Source organism: Macrobrachium rosenbergii, chromosome 25 (genome assembly GCF_040412425.1).
Source record: "Macrobrachium rosenbergii isolate ZJJX-2024 chromosome 25, ASM4041242v1, whole genome shotgun sequence".
NCBI lineage: Eukaryota > Metazoa > Arthropoda > Malacostraca > Decapoda > Palaemonidae > Macrobrachium > Macrobrachium rosenbergii.
The window spans coordinates 22774044-22784043 of NC_089765.1; positions in this window are offsets into that span (position 1 = coordinate 22774044).

The following is a 10000-nucleotide window of genomic DNA, read 5'->3' on the forward strand; positions in this document are numbered from 1 at the left end:
AAATACCAACTTTCAACTTAATTCTGTTAAAGCAATTTCAAAAGAATATTCATGAATAAAATGATAACAGAAAACTATCAGTAAACTACCAAAATAACTTAGTAACGTGAAAAGCGACTACAAATGATCCCCAGGAACATCAGTTAAGTAAGTTTCAAAGTTACCTGTGTGACTGTCCTATTGAAAACGTTCAGAGTATAAAAAATATAGGTGAAAATGTTTATAATCTAGTTTGGCTCAGCATTGATACGTTCTTATTCAACGAAATTCGAACAGAACAGCACCAATGAATATGTATCAGTAACTTTTCTGATGCACTGGTATGTTGGTTAGTAAAGATTCTATCACCTATGACCGTTTGCTGTGAGCTTACGCAAGGTCTGGCAGTTCCATCCCTCAAACACAAAACAAATATGGCTTAACACTTACCATAAATCGCCGGAACCTTCTTGTGAATGAAGCAGAGAGTTACGACGAGGTCTGAAATACCAAAAGAGTTAGTGAGCATTTACTTATGAACCGTCTTTCCATATTTTTTCTTTGAATAAAAGCATATTTATCTTCACATATATTGAAATTATTAAAAGGGGTACCCTCCCTTCGACTATTTGCTAGAGAGAGAGAGAGAGAGAGAGAGAGAGAGAGAGAGAGAGAGAGAGAGAGAGAGAGAGAGAGAGAGTACGCTATTAAGATTTTTCAATAAAGGGAGGAAAACGCCCTTACCTACCGTGCAATTCTGACGTTAAATTTATAGATCTCAGAGAGTGATTAATGGTCTTACGAGTATGATATAATTCGCTACATTTCAGATTCCTTTTTATGTGCAGTCCACTTAATCTTCGGCCAAAAGGGCTCCACCCAAATTTATAGTATTTCTATTTCACATTTTTTTGAGACTCATTTCATGCATAGATATTTGGAGAGGAGCATAATTATGAAAATAAAAAAAATTTCTAGATATATATTGGAATATACATATATATTTTAATCATTGCTAAGCTTATGATTGATTTAGCTTCGGCAAAATTAGCGTTTCTCCATAAATTAAGCTCATACACGAATTCTTACATCCTCAAAATATACGTTACGAGAACCAAACGAAAATCATTTAATGCTTATAACTTAAATCGGTACGAATATTTTTCACATAATCTCCAGAACGCTGAAGGAGAAATTGGACGAAGGGGCACTCAGTGGATCGTGGCGATCCATTCCACAACAAAAGAAGTACCCCGGCAATAACTTGCTTCGTCCCGGTTGGAGCCAGTTGCCTCGAAGGATTCGTCTTGATTAAATTGGTCACCGTGAATCATGACGAATAGCGTCTTCATTACAGCCTGAGGATTTATCTCGGCAATTTCCTCAACCTATTGTGAAGTAATGGAACGTCTGTATTAATCTTCATGATTTCGCTGCAAAATGGAGTGGTCTTCTCTTCATGATAACGATGGTTTGTTCATAATGCAGGTGGGGAGGGGGGGATACTTAGGGTTTTGCTGCTTATTCTTGTAGAAGAGTAAATACACAGGCGGATATGCAGACGTGGGAGAAACGGCGTAATCATATAGATTTGTGTATCTACACATACACTACACACACATATATATACTTGTGTGTGTATGTATATATATATATATATATATATATATATATATATATATATATATGTGTGTGTGTGTGTGTGTGTGTGTGTATGTGTGTGTATGTATGTATGTATGTATATGGCATTTGAGAAGAAAACCTGACCTAGAGATTAATAATAATAATAATAATAATAATAATAATAATAATAATAATAATAATAATAATAATAATAATAACCGAAGAATAAACTTTGTTGCATCGCTATGAGAGCAAATTTACGTGAATCTGTAAGCTTTAGTAAATAAATCGTTAAATGTGATGGAGCAAACTTGAATCTTTACATTTCATTTTATAAACCGTGTTCAAAGGAAAATAAACAACGCTCTCAAAGCGTTTTGAAAAAAACAACAAATTCAAACAAACGAGGGTAAATTATTGTAAATATAACCTGTCAATGTTTGCACTGTTGAAATAATAAGGATTCAAAGCAACAAATACTTTAATGAACTCAAGGAGGTTTTTGTTTTCTATAAAAGAAAACCGTTGTGCCGGCTTTGTCTGTCCGTCCGCAATTTTTCTGTCCGCACTTTTTTCTGCCCGCACTTTTTCTGTCCGCCCTCAGATCTTAAAAACTACTGAGGCTAGAGAGCTGCAAAATGGCATGTTGATCGTCCACCCTCCAATCATCAAACATACGAAATTGCAGCCCTCTAGCCTCAGTAGTTTTAATTTTATTTAAGGTTAAAGTTAGCCATAATCGTGCTTCTGACAACGATATAGGATAGGCCACTACCGGGTCGTGGTTAACGTTTCACGGGACGCGGCTCATTTAGCATTATACCGAGACCACCGAAAGGCTATTTTCGTTAGCCCTGATTATGCGCTGTAGCGGCTGTACAGAAAACTCGATTGCGCTGAAGAAACTTCTGCCCATTTTTTGCTTGTTTCTTCTTGTAGCCCTGATAAGCTGAGAGGACAATTTTATATGTGAACACCACGTAGTTAACATTTTCAGTCTTGATTGTTGAAGAGTGAGAATATTAAAATTGACCAGAATTTTAAAAGGAAATTATCTATTGATTTTAATGTCAGATATTTTACACGAACTCTGTTTAGGTGGGTTATTCACATATGCAAATATTTGTAGATATGGAAAAAACTACAAAATTCATCAATTGTAATCATTTTTCGTCTGTGTGACAGCTTCTCACTATAATAAATCATTCCCTAAGCATACAGTTAGAAGATATAGATATAGACGAAAAGACAACTTATGCATGAAGACATTAATGCATTACTTTATAGAAAACGTAAGCAATATATTATGAGAATCCATGACGTCAGAAATGGCAATCCAATAACACATCCAAAAAAAAGGGGGGGGGGGCAAGAAAAGCCATAACAGCTTTAGGTCCGTTTACCCGTTAATCATACCCAAACGTAATGCCCAGGTTATGTGTACGATAAATGTTTACAGTTCCCAAACGACCCCGTTGATCTCAAATGCCTCCGAAAGTAAAACATAAAAAATTCGGGGTTTTTCAATGACTTCATATAAATGCAAATAGTTTCAGTGATGAATAACCAGACAAATGAAAGATATACAGCAATAACAGAGTTTTATGGCTCACAGAGAATTTTTTTTTTTAGATTTAATTTTACGGACGAAATGAGTGTAGGTCCCTTGATAAATGAGGAAATAGTCAGTGATTTTGCAATGATTTATAAATAGTTACAACGATATTTTTGGTCCAAATCGCCTGTAACTACATTGGCTTCAATAATGACAGCTTAAAATCTTTAAATACGGAAATAATTGTAATGTTAATGACTTATGGAATATATGCAAAAAACTATATTTTTTGTTGATCATTTCTATGAATTGCTGTGTTCCCGACATCATTGTCTCTATTTCCCATACGTTTCTCATTTTCAAATTCAAACTTTTTTTTCGTCCATCAAAACTTAATAATTCCGTTCTAGTCCCGTTATCACACAAATTAGCCAGTCAAATTTGCATACTCTTAAAGAACTTCACTATCAATAAAAAGTCTGAGAACTCAAAAGAATTATATCAGGCTGTCTCCAGCCTGTCCAGACTCCCAAACTCTGTATTAGATCTCTAACATTTCTACTGTCAGAAGCATCCATTAGGAACTAACGACCACACTCTGCATTTTCCTTTTGTAGTAAAACTCCTCGTACTCTATTGTCACGTTACATATTTCCCTTTTGTGGATTGCTGCCTCCTACCTTCAAGTTTTTTTGTTTTGATGTTTTTCGTGGTGAGCTGCCGTTTTCTGTCTTCAGTCGGGTCTGGTAGGGCAGCAAAAGTAGCGGCAGTGGCAGCAGCAGCAGGCAGTATTTTGGAGTCGACGTTGGTCGAGTTTTTGAGCAGCAAATTGGAGCACGGCTCTGGAGCACGTCGTAGAGGTGGAGTGTGACCATGAGTAGTCTTCTCTCTGCTCTCTTTGATGACAGCGTCTGTCCTGACGTCTCCATCGGGGTATTCTGGTTTGTCCCTTTATAAGCTGAGGGCTTCACTGTTTGGTCACAACAACTTCATCATTTTTTTTGTATTTATGGTTTTTATCTTTTTCAGACATTTCCTTTCACATTTTCGTTACAATGGCGACCGTTTCACTCTCAGATTAATCGCAAAATTGTTTCGTTCCCTTTTGTGATTGCTGCAAACACCTGGTTCCAGTCGGGTCTGGTAGGGCAGCAAATCCACTTTTGGAGTCGACGTTGGTCGAGTTTTTGAGCAGCAAATTGGAGCACGGCTACGAAGTCGGAAACCAAAAAATCATCTGCTTCACTATTATTCCAAATTTCGAGTTAGAGGCAATAGTTTAACTTGCTTTTGTTTAGTGCTGCCTTTTGGCTTATTTTTGTATTTATGGTTTTTTATCTTTTTACAGACCTACTTATAAATAGAATTCTTTTAAGTTTTTACCAAGTCAGTATATGTATTTAATTATTTTATTAATCATTTGTTATAAATTGTTAATATGCAAAGAACTTCACTATCAATAAAAAGTCTGAGAACTCAAAGAATTATATCAGGCTGTCTCCAGCCTGTCCAGACTCCCAAACAAATTAGGAACTAACGCACACTCTGCATTTTCCTTTTGTACACACACACACACACACACACACACACACACAATCAAAATTGTTTCAAACACCTGGTTCCCATATCCATATAAAACATCATCTGCTTCACTATTATTCCAAATTTCGAGTTAGAGGCAATATATATATATTGATTCTGTTACCAAGAGTATATATATTGATTTTTTTATTAATCATATGTTATATTATATATATATATATATATATATATATATATATATATATATATATATATATATATATATATATATATATATATATATATATATATATATATATATATATATATATATATATATATATATATATATATATATATATATGTGTGTGTGTAATGTGTGTAATTGTAATAGCCATAATGCCCTCTTAACTTCTCGAATTCTTGGCGCTTTTTTAATATACTTGCTACTACAAAGCCGTAGAGATCCAAGCGCTTGGATCTTACGTCTTTGTAGTGACAAGCATATCCAAAAAGCGAAGAATTCGAAAAGTTAAGAGGGCATTGTGACTATTACAATTACATATGTATCTGGTACAAGTGACCAGTAGATTCTACATATATAATATATATATATATATATATATATATATATATATATATATATATATATATATATATATATATATATATACATACATACAGTATATATATACTGTATATATATATATATATATACATATACACATATATATATATATATATATATAAATATATATATATATATGTGTGTGTATATATATATATATATATATATATATATATATATATATATATATATATATATATATATATATATATATATATATATATATATATATATATATATATATATATATATATATATATATTCCCTAGTCACTAAATAAAAAAATCTGATACACAGATCTCCGAACATGAAGTTTAGATTCAATTAGGACTGGTAAAATGGAATATTTATTGCGTGGTTCCGTTCTTTTCAGCAACAGGAAATATATTATCAAAAGTCACTCAGTCTTGTTGAGATGTAGACTGAAAAGGAAATTTGCTCAAAACGATTATAACGTACTTCCGATAGCCTTTAAATTCCTACCTAAAAAAAAAATGTTCATGCGAAAAAAGGAGTTGTTATCGGCTATAACCAAAACTGCTTTCTTTACTGGTATATAACAAATTGCTTTGCTCAAATGAAAATAATGTACACACGAAGTTTCCGAGGTCATTTCTTGTATTGATAAACACAATTCACGTATGAGTATGTTTGCACTTCTTCGAAAAATGAGAAAGCAAGAGAGAACGAAAGATTTAATGCTCAATACTGTTCAGCAGCATTTTCCGCTCTGCTGTTCAAGAAGTTATTTGTTTATGAAAATGAGGACGAAAGCAATTGAAAGCAATGTTTCTCTCATTTGCGAACTGTATGCCATTATTTTTATCATTATTATCATTAGTTTTGTTATTATAGTTATTATTTGATTACCATTATTGTCATTACTGTTTTTATGAATACTATCATTATTATCACTTTAGCAACTGTTTGCGTTTGGTCGATTACTATTTTTAGATTTTTATCTCTTGTATGTCAAACGTGTTTTGAATTAATCTCTACTTTTGTATATTCCCTGAGTGTGGCCATGAGATGAAATAAATGATATTGTTATTATTATTATTATTATTATTATTATTATTATTATTATTATTATTATTATTATTATTATTATTATTATTATTATTATTATTATTATTATTATTATTATTATTATTATTATTATTATTATTATTATAGGCGGTCCTTTCAAGAAATATGTATATATATATATATATATATATATATATATATATATATATATATATATATATATATATATATATATATATATATATATATATATATATATATATATATATATATATATATATATATATATATATATATATATATATATATATATATATATATATATATATATATATATATATATATATATATATATATATATATATATATATATATATATATATATATATTTATTGAAAGGACCTATAATAATAATAATAATAATAATAATAATAATAATAATAATAATAATAATAATAATATCATTTATTTCATCTCATGGCCATACTCAGGAATTTACAAAAGTAGAGATTAATTCAAAACACGTTTGACATACAAGAGATAAAAAAAATAAAATATATAACATAGATATATATATATATATATATATATATATATATATATATATATATATATATATATATATCTTTTTTTTTTTGCACATCTGAGAGATACTTCTTCGCTTATCTTTACGGCTCTCGCTCATGGCTTTGGTCGTATCTTTCCTGGCTTCCCTCCAGAGTCCTTCATTTTTCCTTTGCCCTCGTCATATATAAGTCTGTGTCGTGTTTCTTAATGGAAAAATAAGAGGGTACTGAAAGGATGTCCTTAGAATTCATGATAATGCAACTAAGGTTATGTTTTGGGTATAGAGACTTTAGCAAAATGATTATTCCCGTAGTTAATTTCTAAATTTAAACTTAGTTTTTATGAAGATTTTCAAGAAGCGTGAGCTTTTACGTGAGTTCATTAGTTAGAAAATAATAAACCAACTTCATGCCCTTCTCATAAAACATAAAAAAAATCCCTCTGTTATTCAGAATGATTCATGCTTTAAAGCGATGATTTCAATGTAATTCTTTCTGTTATCGTCAAAGGCTTCGAAATGAGATTTCCTCAATTAAACAATATCTATAATTCTTTTTGTTGCCGACAGAAACTTCAGAACAAGGTTTCCTGAATTAAACCATGCCAAAATGCCTTCTTTTATGTTCAGCCTCATTGGTGAGTAAAATTGTGAAGATAAAATCCGATAATATATGATAAAATAAACCACCCAAAATATTAACTGAAAGACAAACGTCCCCACTTTTCAGAATTTTACCGTAGAACAATTACTGTAACATTAAGAAATTACGTTTCCTAAATTTTATTTGTTCAAAATCATAAATACAATACACATGATTTTTATAATTATTAATCCATTTACGAGTTATAATAACTTCAAGGAATGATACGCGCATCAGTCGTCCAATAGTAAAACGAATGTAGAAAAATAATGACATTGTCAGTTTCATGAAAACAATTTAAAACGCATGTCAGCAAAACAGGTTGTTACGTACGAGAGGTTTTACCACTTTGATTGTATTTATACATCATACCTCGGGCACTTCATATGCTAGCCTTGTATATCGCGTTTAAAAACTTTGAATAATTCAAGTGTTAGTTGTTTCTGAACATGAAAAATATTTTACTCATTATTGGCCCGGAGATTCAAAATTAAGAACAGTACCAGTATAGTCAATATTCAGCTTTTATTTTTCTGAAGTTTTTAACATTTCTGTTCTTGCATTTTTTTTAATGCGACCTTACTTTTTTTTCATCCATTCTAATTTTGTATTACATAAAGCTTCATATAATAACAGTATGAATTTATTACTCACTAGCGGGCTCTTTGTCCGTGTCACAGAAGATAATTTTAATTACTACCACTAAGTAATTAAACGCAGTCAGACCCGAATACTCTAATTTCTCCCACTGGTGCATTATGTAAGTTAAAAATTAGAGTGGTGATTACCATTTGCTGCTCTTTCTCTGATATGATATATAATTATAACTGTATTAAAAAAAATGAAATGCCACAAAATAAGGAAGATTTATCTACTGTCGAGATGCCGTTATAAAAAAAATATGATGTGCAAAGATAAAAAGGGGGATTTACAATACAGTGAACTAAGTAATATATGGCCAAATAGAAATGTATTCTTAGCTCTACTTACATTCACTTATATTCACATTAAAATTGGAGATTTATAGACTCTCCACGGTGGAGTACTTTCAGGTTTTCATTTTTTAGCCTCTTAGTTTCATGTGATGATTTATAGGTGAATAAATTATACTTTCTCCTCACCATATAGCAGCTAACAATAACCATATTTCTCTATTCCACAGAATGTATTAGTAACGATATATTTGCCTCTTGATGGCTACACACACACATATATATATATATATATATATATATATATATATATATATATATATATATATATATATATATATATATATATGTATACAAACACACACACACACACACACACACACACACATATATATATATATATATATATATATATATATATATATATATATATATATATATATATATATATATATAATGATGAGAAGTTCAGACTGCACACCAAAATTTATGGGACCTTACATAGCCGTCTATTTGCGTGCAGTAAGGAGGAATAAGTCTGCAGCGAATTTCTAAAAAGAAAAAACCGACATACGAAATGCTAAAGGTGGTGCCAGCATAGGAAAACGATGACTCATTGCCCTGAGGGAGCCAAATATTTCATGAAAACATTCGTTGCCTCACTTTCAGAGGAAGTCTTTATAGGATAGAATATTTTATTCATATATATATATATATATATATATATATATATATATATATATATATATATATATATATATATATATATATATATATATATATATATATGGGTGTGTGTGTGTGTGTGTGTAAATATAAACCAATATACATTATATTCATTACTTCCCATTCCACAACTGACAAGGCTCTAAATCGGAATATAGAAGACTTCTTCGTTTTGCAGAGTAATAGGAAATATTAATGCATAAATCCTACCGTTTGGCAATAGGTTAGGGAAATTACGGAAATAAATCCTCAAGCTGTAATGAAGACACTATTCATCATGATTCATGGTGACTAGTTATAATGATTATTAATGGCCTGAGGCAACTTGCTCCTTCACAGGACAAGATAAGTTATTGTCTCGATATTTTTTGTAAATAGAAAGAGATGGCGAGGATCCATCGCACGATTTACTTTGTTCATGATGTGCTAAATAAAAGTTTGCTATATATTTATTGACAAATTATTAATCTTCCCCATGTTGACTTTAATGTTTAAATGGCAGATGTCCAATATTTCATTTTTATAGGTAAGTTTTGGAAAAAAAATTTTGTTTTCTTCCCCAAACAATGGTAATTCGGATATACATCATCTCAGTGACATCTCTTTGACCATTTCCTATTTGATCGATTTTTAGCTAAGAGCTTCGAGGACCACTTGAGTACTAGCAGCTCTAAAATAATAGCTTTCTGCCACTTGATTCCTAGATATTCAATAGTCACCTGCTTTATGTCGAATTGACCCCACCTGTGATGCTTTATGAAATTGACTGCAAAGCTATCGAACGCTCATGCAAGCAGTG